Source organism: Carassius gibelio, chromosome A16 (genome assembly GCF_023724105.1).
Source record: "Carassius gibelio isolate Cgi1373 ecotype wild population from Czech Republic chromosome A16, carGib1.2-hapl.c, whole genome shotgun sequence".
NCBI classification, from domain to species: domain Eukaryota; kingdom Metazoa; phylum Chordata; class Actinopteri; order Cypriniformes; family Cyprinidae; genus Carassius; species Carassius gibelio.
In genome coordinates, this window is record NC_068386.1 from 23,613,275 (window position 1) to 23,638,687 (window position 25,413).

Below are 25,413 nucleotides of genomic sequence, written 5' to 3' on the forward strand. Positions count from 1 at the left end.
GTATACAGGCCAACAGGGCACCATACAGACTTTATTAAAGAGTTTGGTGATTTTACATCTGAGTTAGTTCTGGCTGCAGATAAAGTCTTAATAGTTGGTGATTTTAATATCCATGTCGATAATGAAAAAGATGCATTGGGATCAGCATTTATAGACATTCTGAACTCTATTGGTGTTAGACAACATGTTTCAGGACATACTCATTGTCGAAATCATACTCTAGATTTAATACTGTCACATGGAATTGATGTTGATAGTGTTGAAATTATTCAGCCAAGTGATGATATCTCAGATCATTATTTAGTTCTGTGTAAACTTCATATAGCCAAAATTGTAAATTCTACTTCTTGTTACAAGTATCGAAGAACCATCACTTCTACCACAAAAGACTGCTTTTTAAGTTATCTTCCTGATGTATCCAAATTCCTTAGCATATCCAAAACCTCAGAACAACTTGATGATGTAACAGAAACTATGGACTCTCTCTTTTCTAGCACTTTAAATACAGTTGCTCCTTTACGCTTAAGGAAGGTTAAGGAAAACAGTTTGACACCATGGTATAATGAGCATACCCGCACCCTAAAGAGAGCAGCCCGAAAAATGGAGCGCAGCTGGAGGAAAACAAAACTAGAGGTATTTCGTATTGCTTGGCGGGAAAGTAGCATATCCTATAGAAAAGCATTAAAAACTGCTAGATCTGATTACTTTTCTTCTCTTTTAGAAGAAAACAAACATAACCCCAGGTATTTATTCAATACAGTGGCTAAATTAACGAAAAATAAAGCCTCAACAAGTGTTGACATTTCCCAACACCACAACAGTAATGACTTTATGAACTACTTTACTTCTAAAATCGATACTATTAGAGATAAAATTGCAACCATTCAGCCGTCAGCTACCGTATCATATCAGACAGTGCACTATAGACCCCCTGAGGAACAGTTCCACTCATTCTCTACTATAGGAGAGGAAGAATTGTATAAACTTGTTAAATCATCTAAACCAACAACATGTATGTTAGACCCTATACCATCTAAGCTCCTAAAAGAGGTGCTTCCAGAAGTCATAGGTCCTCTTCTGACTATTATTAATTCCTCATTGTCGTTAGGATATGTCCCCAAAACCTTCAAACTGGCTGTTATTAAGCCTCTCATAAAAAAGCCACAACTTGACCCCAGAGAACTTGTTAATTATAGACCAATCTCGAATCTCCCTTTTCTGTCCAAGATACTAGAAAAGGTGGTATCCTCACAATTATATTCCTTCTTAGAGAATAATGGTATATGTGAGAATTTCCAGTCAGGATTTAGACCGTATCATAGTACTGAGACTGCTCTCCTTAGAGTTACAAATGATCTGCTCTTATCATCTGATCGTGGGTGTATCTCTCTATTCGTTTTATTGGATCTTAGTGCTGCATTTGACACAATTGACCATAACATTCTTTTGCATAGACTTGAACACTTTGTTGGCATCAGTGGAAGTGCATTAGCATGGTTTAAATCGTACTTATATGACCGCCATCAGTTCGTAGCAGTGAATGAAGATGTATCATATCGATCACAAGTGCAGTATGGAGTACCTCAAGGCTCAGTACTAGGGCCGCTACTCTTCACGCTTTATATGTTACCCTTGGGAGATATCATCAGGAAACATGGTGTTAGTTTTCACTGTTATGCTGATGATACGCAGCTCTATATTTCCTCGCAGCCTGGTGAAACACCAATTTGAAAAACTAATGGAATGCATAGTCGATATAAAAAATTGGATGACGAGTAATTTCTTACTGCTAAATTCAGAAAAAACAGAGGTGTTAATCATAGGGCCTAAAAACTCTGCTTATAATAAACTAGAACACTGTCTAAGACTTGATGGTTGCTCTGTCAATTCTTCGTCATCAGTTAGGAACCTAGGTGTGCTACTTGATTGCAATCTTTCCTTAGAAAGCCACGTTTCTAGCATTTGTAAAACTGCATTTTTCCATCTCAAAAATATATCTAAATTACGGCTGTAACAGATATGCAGGTCATCGATTCATGGGTTCAATTCAAGCCACAAATGAAACCCTGTTTGTACTAAACGCCTGGCCTGGCGCCAGCCTGGCTGGACTTAAATTATTTTACGATACCCATGCGAGCCTCAAAGGAAACCTGAAACCCCCCCCCCCCCAAATTCCTTAACACACACACACACAAAGAAACTTTCTCAAAGTTACTTTTTTTTTTGTAAGTCCTTATTAATATGTATTTTGAATGTTTGTGTATTGCATAAAAATGGTTAATCCTGGGTAAATGGTTAAAGTGCTGACTTATAAGTGGAAATGCGTGATTTAATCCTTATACTTTCTCAAAGAGTCATGTTTCTGCAACCCCCACTCCTGACCAGGTCGTAAAGCTTTATGACCCCTGGGCAACAGAACAGGAAATCTAAGCCTTAGGAAAGAATGGTCAAATGTAGTCTAAATGTGTATATATAGTATTGTTTCCTTTTTGTACATTAGATGTTTCCCATATAAATTGGGACTATCTGCAATTTATTATCGTGTGTAAATCTTTAAATGTTTAATTCTACATTTGAATGTAACTTCGTGTTTCTATCAGTTATATATATATATATATATATATATATATTGTTTGGTGTTTTTCAAATCGTCATGCTTTGACAGACCCACTTATCTAAAGTAAAGTAATGAAAAATGTATTATTCTGGAATTACGAACGTGCTAGAATATCCCTGATGAAATCGGACAAGTCCTAAATCATTAGGGTGGGTTGTTCCCAGAGACAAAGGAACTTTCCCGCCGCTTCAGATCGCGGATGTTCATTGGGTGGTTCACGCGAAAAGAGGCGTGAACATCTCAATCTATAAGAGTCGACCGAACAAGGTCCGCCTCTCTCTTCTTCTCTTCTCCGTTCTCGGACACGCTGCTCTCCAACGTTGCTTCCGCGCGGCGCAAACCCCCTTAGCACAGGGGCTGAGAGAAAAAGCCATTTTAATGGCTCCTTTGGAAGCTTTCGTTTCGTTCGTTTTCTTTTCTTTACTAAGTTTATTCAACTATTCGCCTCTCCACGCAAGGAAGACGAATTCTGGGACATTGTTTGTTGAACCTTTCAAATACCGCGCGAGGACAGAACAAAGGACCACGTGCTCCACGCTCACGCAAAGATCCAGCGAAGCGTGCACGCGCGTCACATGGCCTCCGGCACACGCCACGCACATTGGACGCTTTTGCAAGTATCACTTTCTCTATGGAGATTTAAATGCTGCTTTAAAGTGTTGTTATGATCTGATTTGTTGTTGGCTTCCAAAAGTTACTGACTATGATTTTCATACCTGAGCTCCTTATGTGATCTCTCTCTCTCTCTCTCTATTCTCTCTCTCTCTCTCTCTCTCTCGCTCTCTCTCTCTCTCTCTCTCTCTCTCTTTTATTTGGATTCCGTTATGTCTTGTAAATGTTTATTGTCTGTATTTTCGTACGCATATTTACTCTGTGTGATTTGTAGTTTGATGTATTACTAGTTGAATTATTAAAAACCCATATATAAAATGATTGGCTTGGACTCCACCCCACTCACATTACGAGTCACTGAAATGTTTTGGTCTTTAGCTACAAGCTTTAAATTTAGAAACTAAATTTATCATAATGATAGGATAATGTTTTCGTGGCCAGAGAATATTTTTCCTTGAATTATAAAAAGTGATATCTTTATTGAAAATTGATAGGTCAATCTGGCTTGCTGGACAATCCACTGTTTGATCTGCAGTAATTTACAGTAAGAGATATCACAACAATTGATATGAAGAATGGAATATTGACATATTAATGAGTAAATTACAGTGCCCTGTGATTAGTATTGGTATAGGCAATTGAGCTATTTTTCATAATCAATAAAATTTAATGTAACTGCCATCTGAGATATATATTAATCAAATTCCTGATTAATAATTCAAATTCCCTATATATCATTTGAGTTAATTACTATGTAAAACTCATTGTTGTTACACGGCCTATGCTCTCAATGTCAAATGCAGAAATGTTAATCCATGCATTTATGACTTCAAGGTTAGACTATTGTAATGCTTTATTGGGTGGTTGTTCTGCACGCTTGGTAAACAAACTACAGCTAGTCCAAAATGCAGCAGCAAGAGTTCTTACTAGAACCAGGAAGTATGACCATTTTAGCCCGGTCCTGTCCACACTGCACTGGCTCCCTATCAAACATCGTATAGATTTTAAAATATTGCTTATTACTTATAAAGCCCTGAATGGTTTAGCACCTCAGTATTTGAATGAGCTCCTTTTACATTATACTCCTCTACGTCCGCTACGTTCTAAAAACTCAGGCAATTTGATAATACCTAGAATATCAAAATCAACTGCGGGCGGCAGATCCTTTTCCTATTTGGCGCCTAAACTCTGGAATAACCTACCTAACATTGTTCGGGAGGCAGACACACTCTTGCAGTTTAAATCTAGATTACGGACCCATCTCTTTAACCTGGCATACACATAACATACTAATATGCTTTTAATATCCAAATCCGTTAAAGGATTTTTAGGCTGCATTAATTAGGTAAACCGGAACCGGAAACACTTCACATAACACCGTACTTTCTACATCATTAGAAGAATGGCATCTACGCTTATATTTGTCTGTTTCTCTCTTGTCACCGTGGCCACGAGATCCAGTCTGTGTCCAGATCAGAGGGTCACTGCAGTCACCCGGATCCAGTACGTATCCAGACCAGATGGTGGATCAGCACCTAGAAAGGACCTCTACTGCCCTGAAAGACAGCGGAGACCAGGACAACTAGAGCCCCAGATACAGATCCCCTGTAAAGACCTTGTCTCAGAGGAGCACCAGGACAAGACCACAGGAAACAGATGATTCTTCTGCAGAATCTGACTTTACTGCAGCCTGGAATTGAACTACTGGTTTTCGTCTGGTCAGAGGAGAACTGACCCCCCAATTGAGCCTGGTTTCTCCAAAGGTTTTTTTCTCCATTCTGTCACCGATGGAGTTTTGGTTCCTTGCCGCTGTCGCCTCTGGCTTGCTTAGTTGGGGTCACTTCATCTACAGCGATATCATTGACTTGATTGCAAATAAAAACAGACACTATTTCAACTGAACAGAGATGACATAACTGAATTCAATGATGAACTGCCTTTAACTATCATTTTGCATTATTGAGACACTGTTTTCCAAATGAATGTTGTTCAGTGCTTTGACGCAATGTATTTTGTTTAAAGCACTATATAAATAAAGGTGATTGATTGATTGACAAGTGTGACATCATATACCTCTGTAAATAAAAACGATTAAGATTCACGTCTCGCACACCTCAATGCACTTTGAATGGAACATAGGATATGCCATGATTCCAGTTTGAAGTGAACTACTGGGATGTCCACTTAGCAGGGCACTTACATTTGAATAAAACAAACATCTGAAGCGGTAAGAGAAACATACAAAATGTGCCGAGCAGGGGTGCGTGAGGACTGGAATTGAGAACCACTGACTTATACTGTCTTTTTAAGCATTGCGTTGCATAGCACCACGTCAGTGGCAAACCCTTTAAATATGTAAACATACTTACAGTCTGTGAGTCAGAACAGCCAACACTGTAGTCTACTCTCCCAGGATCAGGAAACAGTCCTCCATAAAATGCACTGCACATTTGAATTGAACTGTTCTGAAACAGTGTTTTAAATACAACTCAACCACTGATTTGTAGTTGTGTCCACTTTTGGAAGACCAAACAAAGTAGTTTTTCTTTCACAAGGATACACACTGGTCTCCCCAATATGGCGGTGGCAACAGCAAGAATATAAGTTACGACTTCTTTCTTTGCGTGAAAATTTGGGCGACGTTATACAGATCTTCCCACATTGTGACATAGACATGTGGGGGGTGGGGTGGGAGGGGGTGTTAGAATGAGCTGTTTTAGGAGGGCGTGGTTGACTCTTAAATTTCATAAAGAATATGTCTTTGCATTTGATGCTTTAGTCTTTGCCACTTTACTGATCGTCTTTATGCACCAAGAGCTTGTAACACTCCAAAGAGAAAGAAAGATTTAAATCCCATCAGGAGACCCCTTTAATGCATTATTTACAATGCTTACAATTATCTACAATGCTTTACAACCATTTATTATTCAGGATTACTGTTTTTTTTAATAGTATATGTGTTTGTTTACTAAGATTAGGTAATGCTGAACAAATGCGTTGTTAATTGTTAGTTCATTTTAACTAATGCATTAACTAACGTTAACTAATACAACTTTATTATAATGTGTTACCAACAAACCATTAATTATTACTTTTGCCTCAAACTCCTAATTTGCTACTTATTAATAGTTAGTAAGGCAGTTGTTAAGTTTAGGTATTGGCTAGGACTAAGGGTGTATAATACGTGCTTTATAAGTACTAATAAACAGTCAATATGTAAACAAGCATGCTAATAAGAATCTAGTTAATAGTGGGAATTGGTCCCTATGATAAAGTGTTAACTTATAATAATAAAGAATAATAAATGCACAGAGAATATTCACAAGTGTTCATGTGCATACACATGCATAACACACTCAAATTGCCATATGGACATTCTATATGCATTCCATCTTATGTACCAACTTGGAGTGTGGGCATCCACTGGCAGAAACATTAACTGGCCCACTGAATATTAATCAGTATTTACATAGTGTAACAATAATACATTCTGTTTTTCCACATTTCCCGCATTGTCCCGTAAAATCAAATTTACTGTCCTGCAACAGATCTATAACAAGGTGGTTATCCTAGCGTAGAATAATAAAATAATAATTACTAAATTAAATCAGCTAAATTTAACGAAAACAATACATTACAAATGATTGCATAAAAAACAAAAAACATAAAAAAACATTAAGTTCAAAACAGCACTATTTTGCCAATGTACATATGTACATATGTCAATAAAAAAACAAACAAAACAAAAAACAAAACAAAAATCAGATAGCTATTTGGCTTAAAAGCAGGAGGGTTTTTCAGTAAACAATACTCAGTGCTGGATGAAGTTGTTTTAGTTTACACAGTATTCAGTGGTTCAGTAAATCTGTATCAGTCAGGTCAAGGTAGCTCGTTTAGTGGTCTTTTAGCACCCCCGTGTTCCTGTTTGGTATCACCTTGTGCATTTTTTTTTTTTTTTTATTGGTTAAAAATGATCTGAAATCAATATTTGAGCAAGTACATAACCAGCCAGTGTTCAAAACTGTTGCCTTAAAGCTAAGTAGTAACTGAAATGCTGTTAGTTAAAAAAAAAGCAAGGGTTGATCTATGAATTTCCACCAGTGTGTCCTTGATCAAGATACTTAACCTCAGGTTACTCAAGGAGGACTGAGCCTGTTATACTGTAAGTGGACCAGAAATCCACTTCAACAATTACTACTTCATCTACGACACTTGAGCCTCAACCACTATGACTTTACTGCACCACCAAGCCGCCTGAACACCATGCAATCCCTTACACTTCTCTTACATTTACAGTTACAGTAGGTGCCACATACAGTCCTCTTTTGAGTGCTTAAATCCTTATTTGTACACACATAGTTTGGTTATTTGCTGAAGTGACAACCACATTCTACAACTCAATTCACTCCCGAAAAACAAGGCAGTGACAACCGCATAGCATTATATCCTTGCAGTGTACAGAACTGAACTCAAAAAATAGTATATTTTTGTCTGTCGGTAGTAGTACCATAAGTCTCACCTAAGGTCTAGTGCTTAATGCAGCAGCTTAACAAGCATAAACAAGCTTGCATCTGTTGAAAACAGATTACTAACAATTGCAAGACAATAATACAGCTGTCAGTAGGCTCGGTCTCAGATGGCAAGCTCACAGATCACCCACAGTCCTTGCACTGACCATCTGATTTACACTGCAAACAAAAATGCCAGTTTTTCAAGCTGTTGCAATGATCATTTGTGATAAAGAGCTACAATTAAACAAATAAAAAATGGTAACATTTAAATGAACTAGTTTTATTCAAGTATAACTAGTTTTATTCAAATAAAACTTGTAAAAAATGTATCAACCAGTGTGGGTTAAAATAGTTGTTTAATGGAACAATTCCAGGTTACAAAATTTACAGTAGAGTATATTCATTGGGTATGGCAAAGTGTGTCAGTTTAGTCCAAGTTTTGTAAGATATTAAAGGTTTTGTTTGTATGCAGATAGTAGAAAACAATGTATAGCCACAAGCAGAATTGTAATTTTTTCTTCCTTTAGTTAGATCTCTGTGCGAAATAGTCTGTACCTAATTGCAATTGGACCGACAATAATTTGGATTTAATTAATTAATTCATTAATTCATATTAATCTGTAACAAGCAAATGTATTTTCCCCCACTGGGCTTTTTTTTTTTTTCAGAAAAGTCATAAATATGGAGCTAGTTTTGGGACTCAAACATCAGAATGTAGTAGTTTGCAAATCATATGCTGCTAAACATGTTTGCAGGTCATAACATGCACAGGTCATCCTTGCCCTAAGGTTATATCATAGTCAGCTGGATCCGGTCCATATCCAGACCAGATGTTGGACCTGCACCCTGAAACGACCACAGCCCTTAAGGACCACGACAATTGAACATCACGACTTGACAGTCATTGGCACAGATTCTGAGCAAAAGCCATGAGAACAGACAAGTCCTCTGCATAGATCCCTATGGCCAGCAATGAACGTTACAACCCAGGAGCTGCTAGGACCACAATGCAGTTTTATCATGCTTACAGTAACCGTTAAGCCTGGCTAAATGGCAGCCCTGCTGGACAGAATACAACTTCTCTTCCAACCAAATACCAGCATGACATATCTTGATCTTCAAGCAGGAGAAGCTGGATGAATTTTTTTCAGTCCAGAATCTGACTAGTGATGCAGCCTGAATTCATAACCACACCATTGTTGTTCATTTAACCAGAGGAGAGCTGAGCCAACTACACTTGGTTTCTCCCAAGGTTTTTTATTTTATTTTTTTTTTAGATAGATTTCAGGGCTGTTTTTCTCATGCAATGCAAATGTGTTTTGTGTGATATATTGTTTTTATGTAAATGTATAGTATAATAAAGTGATAGATAATGACAGTTCTTGTCATGTTTGGTCAAGGCACTGCCCCATACTGATTGCAACAAAATGCACAAGCAGCTTACTGTTGCCATGGTTACCTCCTCAGAAAAATAAGACCTCTGTTCGTTAGCATCTAGGCTATTTGGCATCAGGTGAAATGATGAGCTCTGACCAACTTGTAATTTAACTTTTATGGTTACTAAAATGATTGGAAAGATACTGTAAATTTAGTTTTTAGGCAAAACTAATATAATCAAGGCTTATCTGTCATATTATTAGAAGCTTAAAGACCATTGCCAGAATCAGATTATCATTAGAAAAAAGCAATTTTGAATGAATCTGTCTTATATTGTAGCTGGGATACCATCAACAAACGCCCTCACAAACTAACAATGCTGTAGTTTTTCTCTGCATTTTAAACAGTTATTTTCTGGAGTGGGCAGGCGATAGAATTAGTTCTACAGAGACTGGAACTTTACCTGTGCTTTATACCCAGAGAAGAAGTATAGGAAGGAAGCATGGTGATAGATAAACATATGTTCCATTAAATGCAGAAGAGAGGAATAAGAAGGTTTATGGAAATACTGCAGACGGGAGAAAACATTACAGACTTTCAAGTTTTAATTTCTTCTGATAATTACAGCTAGATTCCTTCAACAACTCTTTGGTCCTTTCAGATAACTTCACAAAAGACTACAAAAGACTAAAAGACCACATTTAAATATTTTCAGAAATATTTTTTATGCTCTTTTTTTTTTTGACAAGTACTGTATATGATCACAGTTTGAAAGACAATCAAGTTTTGCAGAATTATTCAGTTGTTTTCACATACTTTAGTCTTTTACTTGGCTTCTTAAGAAACATCTTGGTTACGTACGTAACCCTCGTTCCCTGATGGAGGGAATATAGACATTATGTCGAAAGACATATGGGGTTTCACTTGGGAGGCCAATTGGGAGTTTAAAAGGGTTAGTTCACCCAATAATCAAAATTATGTAATTAATAACTCACCCTCATGTCGTTCCAAATCCGTGAGACCTTCGTTTATCTTCGGAATGCAGAGCTCTCAGTCCCTCCATTGAAGCTGTGTGTACGGTCTACTGTCCATGTCCAGAATGGTAAGAAAACATCTTTAAAGTAGTCCATGTGACATACATTTTGTTCCAAAAATAGCAAAAACTATGACTTTATTCAGCATTGTCCTTCTCTTCCGTGTCTGTTGTGAGAGAGTTCAAAACACAGCAGTTTGTGATATCTCTGATGTACTCTGAGCTTCTAGCCCGGTGCCCTGAAGTGAAGGACTGGCAGGAAATGACTGCACTAACTGCACTTGAGGATAGAGTAGAGACGGACACCGTGTAAAGCAGTGCACCCCGCTCTTCCCCAGTAGGGTCCACCCTCAGCAGTCCTGGATGTTGATTGTCAGGACCGCTTTGTCGAAGGCTTCCTGGACTGAAGCATGACCCTCAGATCAGGCCTTGTCTTGGTTGCCTCCGGATTATAGCGCCACTGACCAAGGCCCTTTTGAGGGGAAGCATGAGAGGCAATGCTCACTTTTTGCACCTCTTTGTATGAGGAGCTGGTACATGGCAAGGGCTGCTCCTGTCTTGCAGCCCCAAGAGCTAGAGAACGGCAAAGGAATGCTGCCGCCTGTTTATGAGCCTCCTGATATCTGTCAACGACAGAATTGATGGTGTTTCCGAACGGACCAGAAAGCGTGAGCAGCACAGACATAAATATCTCTCCGCTGTTTCCAGAGCTGCAATGGACCACCCAATCTCATTGGTGGCATGGAGGGCTAAATCAGTGGTTCTCCTGAGTTCTGATACATTTTCCTCTTTAACTGCCTCGCCTTCATCTAGCTCTTTGAGCAAGTCAGCCTGGTATGCCTGACCTGATACCACGTACCCTATGCCCACCAGGGTTGAAGTGGTTTGCAGCAGTGGGGAGACCGATAGCTTGTACAGACCTGTTCTACCTGGGGCATCAATCTGTAACCACATTCATCTAACCCCGCCACATTGCCATAATAATCAGAGGCGGGGATGAATAAGCGGGCTGAAAATGGTTTAGCCCACAATCTTGACACCTCGGTTTGGAGATCGGGGAAAAAAGGCAGGCACCAGCGTGGAGGTGGTGGCCAAGATCATAAAAACCTGCCGTCTGCTTCCCAGGGTGAAGTAGCGCTGAAGCATGCTTCCAATCCCAGAGAGTGGGCGCTGGATCTGTCAGGTGATGAAGAAGATAGGGACTTGTCCATCTCCATTCCCTCTACCAGATCCTGGATAATATATATATATAATGCTCAAATTAACAATTAACAGAGTTAATCTTAAATAAAATCAACCAATTTAAACATTTATAGCAAGAAGAAATGTTTATTGAATGCAAAATCAGCCTATTAGAATGATTACTGAAGGATCAGACACCGAATTTGTTATTATTATTATTTTACTAATATGTTTTATTTTTACTATTGATCACATGGATGAGATCAAGAGGATTTTTTTAGTGCTCCAGATGGTCATTCCAGTTATGCCTTGGTATATTAATAGGCATATCATTAAATCACAGGTTGACTCAACAGAGATATCTAATCTAAGAACAGAAGCATGCAAAGCTTTGTTAGGCAATAATAGAGATACTGTTGTTTACAACAAAGAGAGCTGCATGCACAAGTCACTCATAACAAGCACTAGCCATCTGGCATGTCTAACTCCATAAAAAACAAAGATCCCTCCTTCTCCCTAAAAGATGCTGGGACTATAAATGTTTGTTCCCCTTCACTAATGATCTAAGTGAGTAAGTCACTTCTATTCTTTATAAGCAACCTGGAGTTGAGATATATACAATAGTTGTCAAATATGTGTCTTAAATATGTAATGAGGTTAGAGGCGAACCTACAACCGGTGGCATTCTCCCAACGGGAAGAGAGACATATGGCATGAAGATGGAGTAACGTGTTTACCCGTGTAAGTAATCCCACAGGATCAGTAATGGCACTAACAAATTAATCGGTGATGTCACAGCCCTACAGGTACTGAAAAAACATGCATGCACAGAAAAAAATGGGGTGTTAATATATCAGAGTAAAGTTATTTTAACCCAGAAAGAGTATTTTCAAAATTATGGGGAGTAAATTTGCTCTATCGGTGGAGTTAAAAGTGAATGTAAAAATATGAAGAAACGCAGTGACAATTTCAACTCTATAGCAGTGATGAATACCCGCCACTCTTCTGTGCTTCTCATTCGGTTGGCACACATTTCGGTGGAGGAAGATTGAGAAGGAGCAACTCTATTGCTAGGTGAGTATCCTGTGCTGTCCACACCAAAACGCTATTTTTTTTTTTACTTTACATAATTTTAAAAGTGTGCTGATATTAGTTGAGGTCATATTAGAAGTTATAGCAATCCGTATCGGTAACGTAACTGTGTTTCTTTATGTGTTGCAATATTTTGACGAATGAAGTTTGTCGTAATGATTTATGCTTAAAATAACGTTAACTCGGTCACTATAACAACAAAAGATTTAATACAGTTAATAGCTATTTTTAGCCAACGTATTTTTTAGCTTCCCAGGCAATGTATCTAGGTTTATATATAACGTTACTGGTAATGTTAGCATGCTTCTGATAGTTATTGTTAGTCTCATTAAACGATAACTTAGATCACTGATTGTGTGACGTGTTTGTTTAACATGGCTTAACAATTTTAAACTGGTTACGGTTTGAACTAAAATAGCTAATGAGCTAGCTAACTTTGGCCTTTGGGGAAGTTATTTGGTAGCTAATGGGACACTAGCCTAATTTGCTGCAGAAAATATATATTACGTTATATTTAACCAGCACAACCTTGTCTTCTTCAGTCGCCATTTGTAACTGCAGTGTAACATCTAAGTAATGCATAGTGCATGAGAGAAATGAATAGGTAACTCTTAATTGAACCAGCCCTAAATTATGATTTTGAATACATATTTTCTTTGTTAACAGGGGCAAAATGCTGTTGCGTGTTCAATTTGGGGAAGAGCAGAAATACGTGAAGGTGTCTGAGCTGACATTCGATGCTTTCTTGAAAGAAGGTGGGTACATTAGGTTAAAGCTATAGCCTATATATCACGCAATGACAAAATAATACAGCTTTATCCAATAATGTCGTAATATATAGTTAGGTCATTAATCAACTGTGTTGTGCTTTATATTTTCATTTGCATATAATTGGCTGCAGATACTTGTCTTGCTCCATTTAGGGAATACATGAGGCAAACTTAAATATGAACTTGGTTTCTTGTGAGAAGGGAATGCATGTTTTTTTATTATTATTATTTTTTTTAAACAGCGTGTGTAAAATTCAACATACCAGAAAGCAGGCAGCCAGACATTAAGGTGTATGACCAGTCAGACACAGAAGTTGACACAGAGGTTTTTGAAGAAATAGTGAAGGAGTCTAGCCTGACTACGTCAGACTTCCTACTTCTGGTATTACCAGGCTAGAAGGAGTCACCTGGAACTCTGAGAATCATGCTGGGCAATGGAGGACTTGGTATTCATCCAGACAATTCGCAAATTAGTTTTAGTTAAAAGGCCAAAATGAGAACATTTATTGTCTTAAAACACCTATGACATTTTCTTGTAATATGTTTCTATATTTTGTACCAATTTCATAATGAACAGGTGCCTCTCAATCATCATCAGGCTCGGGTACATCTGATGACACCTTCATCCTGAATTTCACAATGTGTGTCCCTGTTGAAGAATAAGCCAAAAGTGGTAAGTGGTGGAAATTGCTAAGTCCAAGTTGCTTATATTTTATAATAATGGAGAGCACATTTTATTCCATCTAAAGTTGATTGAAAAAATCTTAACATCAAAGCCTGGTGGTGAACACATTATGCATGAGTATGATAAAACCAAATCCCTGACCGATGCCACCAGAAGGCAGATGATAAACATACTTGCTGCTGAGATGACAGAAACACATGGGTATAAGCATATAGCTGGGCTGTAAATAAACATTATTATTATTTTAAAAATATTAATTATGTAAATTGTGTTGTGCAATGTAATTTGAGTGTAATGTTAACTTTGAATTCAAATGCTAGGACATCCCCCCCAAAAGTGTTTTCACAAAGGTAAGTTACAATTACTCTCCGTAAATTTTAACTAGCATGACATGGCAAGATAATGAGCTTAAGTTACCAATGTAATAAAGCATAACGTTAATCAGTTTTAAATGTTGTACATCTAGGCTACATTGCAATTTATTTGGTGAATGTGTTTGCAGGCAAACCTGCCTATGAAATGTTGGAGTGTGATCCTGCTTTGATTACAGGAATAAAGTAGTTTAAAATATATTAAAATAGAAAAGTCATTTTAAATTATATTTAACAATATTACTGTTTTTATTAGTATTTTATATCAAAGAAATGCAGTCTTGGTGAGCAGAAGATGCTTCTTTAAAAAAACATTAAAAAATCTCGCTGACCCCAAACTTTCGAATGGTATTGTATGTTGCCCCCTGTGTATAACTACACCTGCACCTGAGATGGAAGGTCCTTGTGAATCCACCTCCATCACCGGGCACTGTCCACACCCCTCATGAGACTGAGCTGAAGACTTTGCTGGATAATAATTGTGGTTGTGTGCTGTGCTTTGACCAATGTGTCCAAGTATTGTTGTGAAGGTGTCATGTTAGAATCATACACCATGCTCACATCTAATATGTAAAATGTTTTTTTTGTTTTCTAAAAAAAAAGATTTTGTAATGGCTCTTCTCACATGTAATGTTTTTTTTAGCCATGTCTGTAAATAAAATACACAAAGATTGAATTAAATTATGCCTCCTTTATCTGTATTAAGGAAGAATTTTGCAAAATCAGTGTTCTTTGGTTGCAAACACAATTATATAACTTAAATAGTAGTAACAACCAACTTAATTTCAGTTTCTTTACATATTTAACATGTAAATACATTTAGATGAATACATTTACATTTATAAAGAGTCCATAGAAATGATGAGACACTGAAAATGTATGAGGTAGGTTTTGGGTGATAAGTCACAGACACATGACTCTTCTCTGGCTGGTGCGCTTCTGAGTCCCACGCATTCTAAATGAACGGAAGTGTATTTTGTATGGACAGTTCTGATTATCAAAGCAAAAATGTCATCAAGCTCTTCAGGCTGTCTGCAAAAGCACCAGGACACAATCTTTTCACATGCCGCCCTTTTGGGCTGGAGGGTGTTACCTTGACCAGTCGCTCTGCTCGTAAGGATCGAGTCCTTTGATTCTCTTTATTTTCTCGTCATATCTCATCTTTGCATAAGGATAGAGTGTTAGGCGGTATGGTCCGACAATGTTTTCTTTAACCCGCTGCATTTTGTAGAATTAAATTCTGTTTTTCACGCTAATTTTTCATTATTTTCATGCCAGAACACTAGCCTCCTATGCCAGACCATGTTAACTGGACAAACATACCCATAATTCTTTGCGTTCTGATGACGTTGCCGCCCAGTTGGCGCTCACATGTGTTAGCGATCTCTATAGGACCAGTACACTGATCAAGTGTTCACTCATCAGTATTGACCAGTATGTCAGCAAAACAGCTTACCACAATTATCTCTTCATTATACACTTACATACAGCAAATTTAACTCATATGCAATCACGCAATGGCTCAGTAAGGTGAACTATATAATGAATACAATAATTTGATTAATTATTTAGATTAATTTTTTTGTCTTACAGTATTGTGTTCAGTTTTGTGTGTGTGTGTGTGTGTGTGTGTGTGTGCGTGAAAGAGAGAGAGAGGGTGTTATAGAAGGCAAATGTGAAACATTTATGATATATGAATATCATATGAAACTGATCGATTGATTCCTTTCTTCTTAGCACTAGAAAGTACAATGATATGAAGTTTCTGCACATAATAAAAATATTTTATCTTCCATAATGTTCTCCTGATCACATCAACCATGGCCAAAGCACATATTCAATGTGAACCTAGTAAACCATGTTTGTTCACTGTTAAATCTGTGAAGGAAACAAAGACACCATCTTTGAATTCACAGCGTTTGAAAGAAAATATTAATATTTGCTGGATCTTGCACCTCCAAGTCAAGTCACCTTTATTTATATAGCGCTCTAAACAAAACAGATTGTGTCAAAGCAACTAAACAACATTAATTAGGAAAACAATGTGTCAATAATGCAAAATGAGAGCTAAAGGTTTTTCATCATTGAATTCAGTGATGTCATCATTCAGCTCAGTTCAGTTAAAATAGTATCTGTGCAATAATTTGCAAATTTGTCAACGATATCACTGTGAATCAAGTGTCCCCAACTAAGCAGACCAGAAGCAACAGTGGCAAGGAACCAAAACTCCATCGGTGAAAGAATGGAGAAAATACAGATGTCATGTCTTATTGCCCTGATTAATTGTTCATTGTCGTGTGACTGTTTTTTTTTTTTTTTTTTCTGGATTTATGTTAATAACCAACTAAAATGATAGCTGTTGCCATTCACGTCAAAACCATGATGCCAAAGGCCAAATCACACTTCTAGACAGATGAACAATAAAACAGCTGAAACTGTATTTTCAGTAAACTCTCACAAGCAAATGTGAACTGTCATACCCATAAAAGACTGATTTAAAAACACATTAAAAAATCTTACTCACCCCAAACTTTTGAACAGTATAGAGCAGCTGTTGTCTGAGCTCCTTGAAATATGTCGTTATTCCCTGAAAACTATCCCCTCTGCTATGCATCCATAACTATTATACTGCAATATAAAAATAAGAAGCCACTTAGTTTTGTGTCATTCAAACACATGATCAACGAGCAAACTGAAGACCAACGCAGCTTTAGGCAGGATGTTTTTTTTTTTTTCCCTTTTGAGCCACTTCATCAGATCATATTACACTTCTGGATAGATGGACAATAAAACAGCTGAAGCAATATTTTATATAATTTCAGCCGTATAGTATCTTCCATCAAGGGCAGGGTCACACAATTCTGCAGAAACATTATCCGCCTAAAACTGGCATGATTAACATTGATATTAACCATTCAAAATCCTGACTTTAGAATAAAAGAATGATAAAAAAAGATAGGGAATAAATCTCTTGAGAATGGAGGCATTGCGTTGGGCAGCAATGAAGCACGTCTGAGTGTGCAAGTTATCAGCAACCAACATCAGGCAGTTCCCTGCAGATATCAGCACATTATCACAGCTTCCACACACATTCTTCATCACAACAGACGCAGAAATCCATTACTTTATGTCAGTCTTCTTGCAACACACACACACACACACACACACACATACCCTTCCCTTTTCATCCATTTGAATTTTGTGCTCCCTCTCATTTCTCTTTTTCCTTTTTTTATACAGTTATAACCTTTTTAGAGATACAGCTAAGACCATTATATCTCATGTAAACCATTCACTGCTTATACTCATTTCAGCTGTGTGGGTGTAAAAATAAATGAAAGAAAAATCCCCACATATCACAGCACATGCTTATCAAAAGCTTTAAATACGTGTTGGGCTTCGTTTTAGTAACTGCTCTGACAAGTGCAGTATTTCAGTTTGACGGCTGATATTTACTCAAGCAGCATTTCCAGCAATGTTGAATTGTGCTTGCATATTATATGTAGAGGAAATTATAGTGTGGTGCTGGCATGTCATTGAGTGTAGCATCTTCAGGTTTTGTATAACCTACAACTAAAATGTAAAAACCTGTGACGAAAATACCTTTTTTTCACTTTAAAAAGGTAATGTCTACAGTCACTTCGTCTCCAAAGACTAGTGTCTGCAAGAAATACTTCTGTGATAAATTATTATTCCAGTTTGTAGTTTGTAGTTACTTCTGTTTAGTCAGTTCCATTATCATGGACTATTAGTTTGTTTTCGTTAGTTTCCTGTCTTTTTGTTCATTTTTTCCACACTGCTATTTAGTTGCCATGGTAATTAATTTACTCTGCACAGGTGTTTGTCATTTTATCCTCATTTGTACAGTTTTTATGCTACTGTTACCACCATTAGTTATATTGTTTGTGTATACAGCCTATTTTGAGTTACTTGTTTCATTATACCTTGTTTTATTTTTATTATCATCATTGTCTTCTTTGGAGTTTGAGACAGTTCTTTTTTTTTTTTTTTTTGGTGTGAGAGAAATAAAAAAGATATTGCATTTCTATTTTAACATTAATACCAAACACCAATGTGGTTTCTTAATCATGTCAATGGAACTCAGTGAACGATTATTATTGTTTATTTTTAAAGATTCCAAATAAATCAATTATATATAAAAAAGATTGTATATAGAAGATTATTCCTCAATAACAAAATATAATTTGGCAACAGTATTCATTGATAAAGTCCGGATATGCTAATACTAGTTTTGTAGAGTGTGAGAGTTAAAAATGTGAAATGTATGAGGAAAATAAATAAATAAATAAATAAAATAAAAACCTTTGGGAGATTGTCACCACAACTGCTGTCTATTCATACTCTGAGACAGACTATTTTTGTTTATAGAGAAATCAATAGCACTTGAGTTATCAAGTCCAGTGTGCTTGGAGAAGAGGTTGAGGGTGAACAGTTGTAAAAATCGATCTGAAGTTATTGCCTTATTGAGTAGATGCTGTAAATAGCAGCATTATGATGTTGAGTACTGCTGAAGCTATCAGGAGGACAAAAGGAGGGCAGACAGCACCCGTTCTCTCAAACACAGACACATTTTTACATGACCGTCTCTATCCTTTCCTCCAATTTGCACCTTTGCTCAAAGTCAAAAACATATGTTTAGTACAAATGCACAGTGAGCTAGGAAGAAAATGTAAAATGACTAATCACAGTACATTTATTTGTATTACATTCGGACAGTGCTCTAATCTGACTTCTAATGCTAAAAGGCAAGATTGGATAAACCTGCTCCAACACACCTGTCTTTAATTACTGAGTGTTGCTGAAGATCTTAGTGAGCTGCTTCAGTTGTGTTTGATTGAGCTTGGAGCTGAACTTAGCAAGAAAATAAGCCCTGCTTAAGGCAAAAATCAATCTTAAATAATAAAAAAAATATTATAAAAGCCTGTAATTGCTAGTACACATACTGTCCAAGACTGAGTCATCTGAGGCTGAGACTATGAAGTGGTTTATGATTTATAAAATGTCAACCCATGCTCATTGTAAAAACATGTCTATGGTGATGTTTCTGCAATCTTGTGGAACAATTTTATCAAAACAGTTAAACATGAATGTGGCAAACTTTTATTATGTTGGTTGTTCTATGTATCATGGTAGTTGAGAAATGAAATGTCCAGTAAGTGGACATTTGCTGAAGGAACTGTTATTTTAGTTTTTGTGTATATTTTAGTGTTTCATAATACTCATAACTGAGTGCTTCACTTTGCAATGCTGTACCAGTTGGGATACCGAGCTAAGTTACTTTGTTAAATGTTTCGGTTATGTATGTAACCTTCATTCCCTGAAGGAGGGAATGTAGACGTTACGTCATAAAAAGGCTGACGAATGGGATCTCACCCAAGAGCCCAATCACTTTCGAGTGGTTACAAAATGCCGAGTACCTTGGTCTGTGGAATTTGCATCGCAAGCTCCGCCCCCAGAGAGCAGGTATATAAAGGCAGCGCGAGCAACTCGCACTCAAGTCTATGATGAGGAGCCGAGTCCAGAGTCCGATGTGGCAAGGGGATGTAACGTTCCGTAACGTAAATGAACAAGTTCACCACCTGATCCCTAAAAGGAGTGGTGTGAACTTTGGGCACGGACCCAGGCCGGGGTAAAGTGAGAGTTGACCGGCCTGAATTCCAGGCATGCTTCGCCAACTGAAAATGCCTGCCGGTCCCCGACCCTCTTCACCGAAGCCAAAGCCAAAGCCGTCAGGAGCGCAGTTTTCAATGATAGAAACTTTAGCTCTACTGAGAGCAAGGGTTTGAAGGGAGCCCTCTGGAGTGCCGCTAGAACCACTGCGAGGTCCCAAGAGGGGACTTGCTGATGGGCACAGCGGATTGAGCCTCCTGGCCCCACTCAGGAACCTGATGATCAGATCATGCTTCCCAAGATACTTACCTTCAACAGGGTCATGGTGAGCCAAAATGGCAGCCACATAGACTTTCAGGATGGAAGGAGACAACCTACGTTCCAACCCTTCCCGAAGAAAGGAAAGCATTGACCCGATCAGGCATTTCCAGGGGTCCTCACAACGTGAAGAACTCCAAGTGATGAAAAGGTTCCACTTCAAAGCATAGGCGTGTCTAGTATCTGAGGTGGCAAGGTACCCAAATCTTCCATGACCCGTCCAGAACCCACACATGTAGGTTCCAAAGATCAGGACGTGGGTGCCAGAGGGTGCCCCGTCTCTGAGAAAGAAGGTCTTTCCCTAAGAGGACTTGGCCAGGGAGGGTCTGTTGCGAGGAGTACAAGTTCAGGGAATCAGGTCCTAATGAGGACCTGCTCCTCGTTCTCCTTGATCTTGCACAACGTCTGTGCAGTGAAGGCGGAAGAAGCACCAGAACGGTTTCAGGCAGTTAAAGGTGCCTTCCATGAACTGGTCACTTCGTGGTGCACTTCCGGAAAGAAAGGAACCACCGGGGGGTGCTGGTGATCAGCAGGAGCAGCCCCCAGGAACCAATCATCCAGCCTCCAGCGCTCGGGACAGGGTGGAGGATTCCACTCAAGCCCGATGCTCTAGCTGCCCGGGAAATCACGGGTGTCAGCTCAGGATCAGACTCTGGTAATGCTGGCACTCCTTAGGGAGACAACGCAGCCGAATCCTCATCTGCCTTAGGACTCAAGCCCGCGTTGTGATGCGGCTATCGACATAAGATCTTCCTCCTGAGCCCTGAATGAGATGTCAGGAGCCTGAGAGGGTCCAGCAAACTCATCCTGAAACTCAATTGGCTGCAGCGTTTGTTAGGGGGGTGTGGCCCGAGGAGGCTGGCTCATCAGGGAAGCCCACACGGTAACCCTCAGATCACCCTGGCCACTAGCCGAAGTAGCCCTCTTACAAGAAGTGGAGCTAGAACGGGGTGTGGCAGAGGGGACTCTATACCTTTTAAGATAATAGAGTCTCGATCTTAACGCCGAGATGGTCATGTCCCCGCAATGAGAACATGAGTCATCCACAAACGTCATCTCTTTCTGACATAACGTAGAACTTGACCGACTGAAAGGGATCAATCCATACATATGGAGCTGGTTATATGATGTAAACATGTATTACAATGTATTAAAGTGTCATGAAATCCCAGACTACTTTTTCTGAGATTTTAGCAGAGATGTTTGTGTTGCACATCACAGAAGACAAAAAAACGGGTTAATTTTGAGCTTTTTTGCGCTATTTTCATCTTGCACAATTTTCAGCCTACAATGAAACTGTCTGAACACGTAGTTGTCTTTGTTGTCTGTCTCCCCTCTTCCCCCTCCACTCTTCGGCACACCACTTCCAATTTTTTAGCAATTTTTAAAACTGCGGTGAGAACTACCCAGTCCTGAAATGGGGTTTCATGACCATTTAATTTACAAAACATGCAGTACATCAGAAGTGTTTAAGATCAAAACATAATACTGTGCAAGGAACCATGCAAAAATATGGCTGTAACAATTGTCAATATGCCCCTTTAATCAAAATTTGAGTAAAAAGGAATAGAAGTTATTGGTGTTTATCTGTCTATAGTGTTCATTTCAGCTGGAAACTGCAGTGAATTGTGTGTGTGTATATACATATATATGTAGGTTTTTCGAGTTTTGCAGAAATGTAAGTAGAGGCATATTTTTCCAAAGAGCATATTGTAGGTTTAAAAATAGTGATACTATTTTTGCCCGGGAAATCACGGGTGTCAGCTCAGGATCAGACTCTGGTAATGCAGACGTCACTTCCTGTTTGTTGTTGACGGCTGTACTGCGTTTGAGCTCCGTCACTATATTCTTTTCACTGACTATTTTTTACTTAAAAATCAATTTTATACATCATCGTTTCCGTTTATATAACGCGTGAATATATCCTCTATTGTATTCTACAACAAAAACAATCAGAGCGCCTCGCTATCACTAGTTTTATTTTGATCTCCCGGGTCCGCTATTAGCTTTTAGCCAGTTAGCATCAGCAAGCGTGGTTGCTGCTAACTGCGCTTACATTGCTAATACTCTATTCACACACATTACCACTGCTGTACTCACTGTTACTTGCTTTAATGGCGGATGAATGTCTCCACTCTGTGCAGCTCGAGCTTGAGGCCGTGGGGAAGCAGATTCGCGACCTGGAGGTGAGGCAGGCCGAGATGAGAGAGCGGAGAGCCGCGCTGGAATCATCCCGGGCTGACGCTCACAAGTCCGGGGTAAGTATACAGCGTGCTGTTAACAGTCCCACCACGTCTACTCCGTGTGTTTCTCTGCGCAGGCCCGGTGTACCCAGGACGCGATCTTCCCAGATGTCCTTCACTGCGACGCCGGGACACCACGGACCCTGGGTGCATCCACAGCGGAGGACGCGAGCTGGGTCCTGGGCGACGACTTCTCCCCCTCCTGCCTTCGAGATCTCCATCCAGAACCGCTTCGATCCCCTCCGCGAGACAGGACACGACGCTGTGATCATCGGAGACTCCATCGTCCGACACGTAAGTGCTACGTTAGCCGAAGGTAAAGTGCACACTCATTGTTTGCCTGGTGCTCGTGTTCTCGATGTTTCTGCACAGAAACCCGCGATCCTGAAGGACGGCGAGAGCCCCAGAGCGGTCGTGCTTCACGCCGGGGTTAACGACACCACGCTGCGGCAGACGGAGACGCTGAAGAGGGACTTCAGGAGCCTGATCGAGACGGTTCACAGCACGACGCCCGCAGCGACGATCATCGTGTCAGGACCACTGCCCACATATCGACGAGGACACGAAAGGTTCAGTAGACTTTTTGCTTTAAATGAATGGTTGTTGTCATGGTGTAAAGAACAGAAACTGCTATTTGTTAATAACTGGAATCTTTTCTGGGAGCGTCCTAGACTGTTTCGCGCTGATGGATTACACCCCAGCAGATTTGGAGCGGAGCTTCTCTCCGACAACATCTCCAGGACACTTCGCTCCATGTGACTAGTAAGACAATTCTCAAATAACCATTATGATGAGTTTTGTTCCAACTGCTTAAATGCTAAAAGTACTTGCGCTGTAAAACCTATTAAGACTGTGTCTGTTCCCCGAATAGTAAGGTCAAAATATAAATATAAATATAATGTAGGATCTAGAAAAAATCTTATCGTAATTAAACCAGAAAAATGTAAAGTAAATGAACAAAAACTATTTTAAAAGTTTGGGCTCATAAATATTAGATCACTCACACCAAAAGCAGTTATTGTAAATGAGATAATCACAGATAATAGTTTTGATTTACTCTGCTTGACTGAAACCTGGCTAAAACCAAATTATTATTTTGGTCTAAATGAGTCTACTCCACCAAACTACTGTTATAAGCATGAGCCCCGTCAGACTGGTCGTGGCGGGGGTGTTGCAACAATATATAGTGATATTCTCAATGTTACCCAGAAAACAGGATGCAGGTTTAACTTTTTTTGAAATACTTCTGCTAAATGTTACTCTGTCAGACATGCAAAAGAAATCTAATGTATCTCTTGCTCTGGCTACTGTGTATAGACCACCAGGGCCGTATACAGAATTCCTAAAATAATTTGCAGATTTCCTCTCAGACCTTCTAGTTACAGTTGATAAGGCGCTAATCATGGGAGATTTTAATATTCACGTTGATAATGCAAATGATACATTAGGACTTGCGTTTACTGACCTAATAAACTCCTTTGGAGTCAAGCAAAATGTCACCGGGCCCACTCATCGTTTTAATCATACACTAGATTTAATTATATCGCATGGAATCGATCTTACTGCTATAGATATTGTACCTCAAAGTGATGATATTACAGACCATTTCCTTGTATCGTGCATGCTGCGTATAACTGATATTAACTATATGTCTCAGCGTTACCATCTGGGCAGAACTATTGTTCCAGCCACCAAAGAAAGATTCGCAAATAACCTGCCTGATCTATCTCAACTGCTATTTGTACCCAAAAATACACATGAATTAGACGAAATTACTGACAACATGGGCACTATTTTCTCTAATACATTAGAAACTGTTGCCCCAATCAAATTGAAAAAAGTTAGAGAAAAACGTACTGTACCATGGTATAACAGTAATACTCACTCTCTCAAGAAAGTAACTCGTAGTCTTGAACGCAAATGGAGAAAAACTAACTTAGAAGTTTGTAGAATTGCATGGAAAAACAGTATGTCCAGCTATAGACAGGCTCTAAAAACTGCTAGGGCAGAGCATATACACAAACTCATTGAAAATAACCAAAACAATCCAAGGTTTTTATTTAGCACAGTGGCTAAGTTAACAAATTACCAGACGCCACCTGATTCAAATATTCCACCAACGTTAAATAGTAATGACTTTATGAATTTCTTCACTGATAAAATAGATAACATTAGAAATACAATAGCGAATGTAGATTCTACAACATCTAACACTTCAGTTTCATCCATCGCACCCAAAGATAAACTGCAATGCTTTACAACCATAGGACAGGAAGAGCTAAATAAACTTATCACTGTATCTAAACCAACAACATGTTTATTAGATCCTGTACCCACTAAATTACTGAAAGAGCTGTTACCTGTAGCCGAAGAACCGCTTCTCAATATCATAAACTCGTCGTTATCTTTAGGACACGTCCCAAAACCTTTAAAGCTGGCGGTTATCAAGCCTCTTATTAAGAAACCAAAACTAGATCCTAGTGTACTGGCAAATTATAGGCCTATTTCAAATCTTCCATTTATGTCAAAAATTTTAGAAAAAGTTGTGTCTGCTCAATTGAGCACCTTCCTGCATAAAAATGATCTGTATGAAGAATTTCAGTCAGGTTTTAGGCCCCACCATAGCACAGAAACTGCACTTGTTAAAATTACAAATGACCTGCTCCTTGCGTCAGACCAAGGCTGCATCTCATTTCTAGTCTTACTTGATCTTAGTGCTGCGTTCGACACCATAGATCATGACATACTCATAGATCGATTACAAAACTATACAGGTATTCAAGGGCAGGCTCTAAGATGGTTTAGATCCTACCTGTCCGATCGCTACCATTTTGTTTACTTAAATGAGGAGTCATCTCATTTATCATCAGTAAAATATGGAGTGCCACAAGGATCCATCCTAGGTCCCCTTCTATTTTCAATATATATGTTGCCCCTTGGTAATATTATTAGAAAATACGGAATTAGCTTC

General features: G+C 38.7%; 1 long non-coding RNA gene across 1 annotated transcript; it reads left to right on the forward strand.

The window, feature by feature from the left end:
* Positions 1–12,130: 12,130 nt before the first annotated feature.
* Positions 12,131–13,868, forward strand: LOC128030882 (uncharacterized). The gene is made up of 3 exons (XR_008187987.1): positions 12,131–12,406; positions 13,091–13,179; positions 13,772–13,868. It is a non-coding gene; the product is annotated as an uncharacterized LOC128030882 (long non-coding RNA).
* Positions 13,869–25,413: the final 11,545 nt, after the last annotated feature.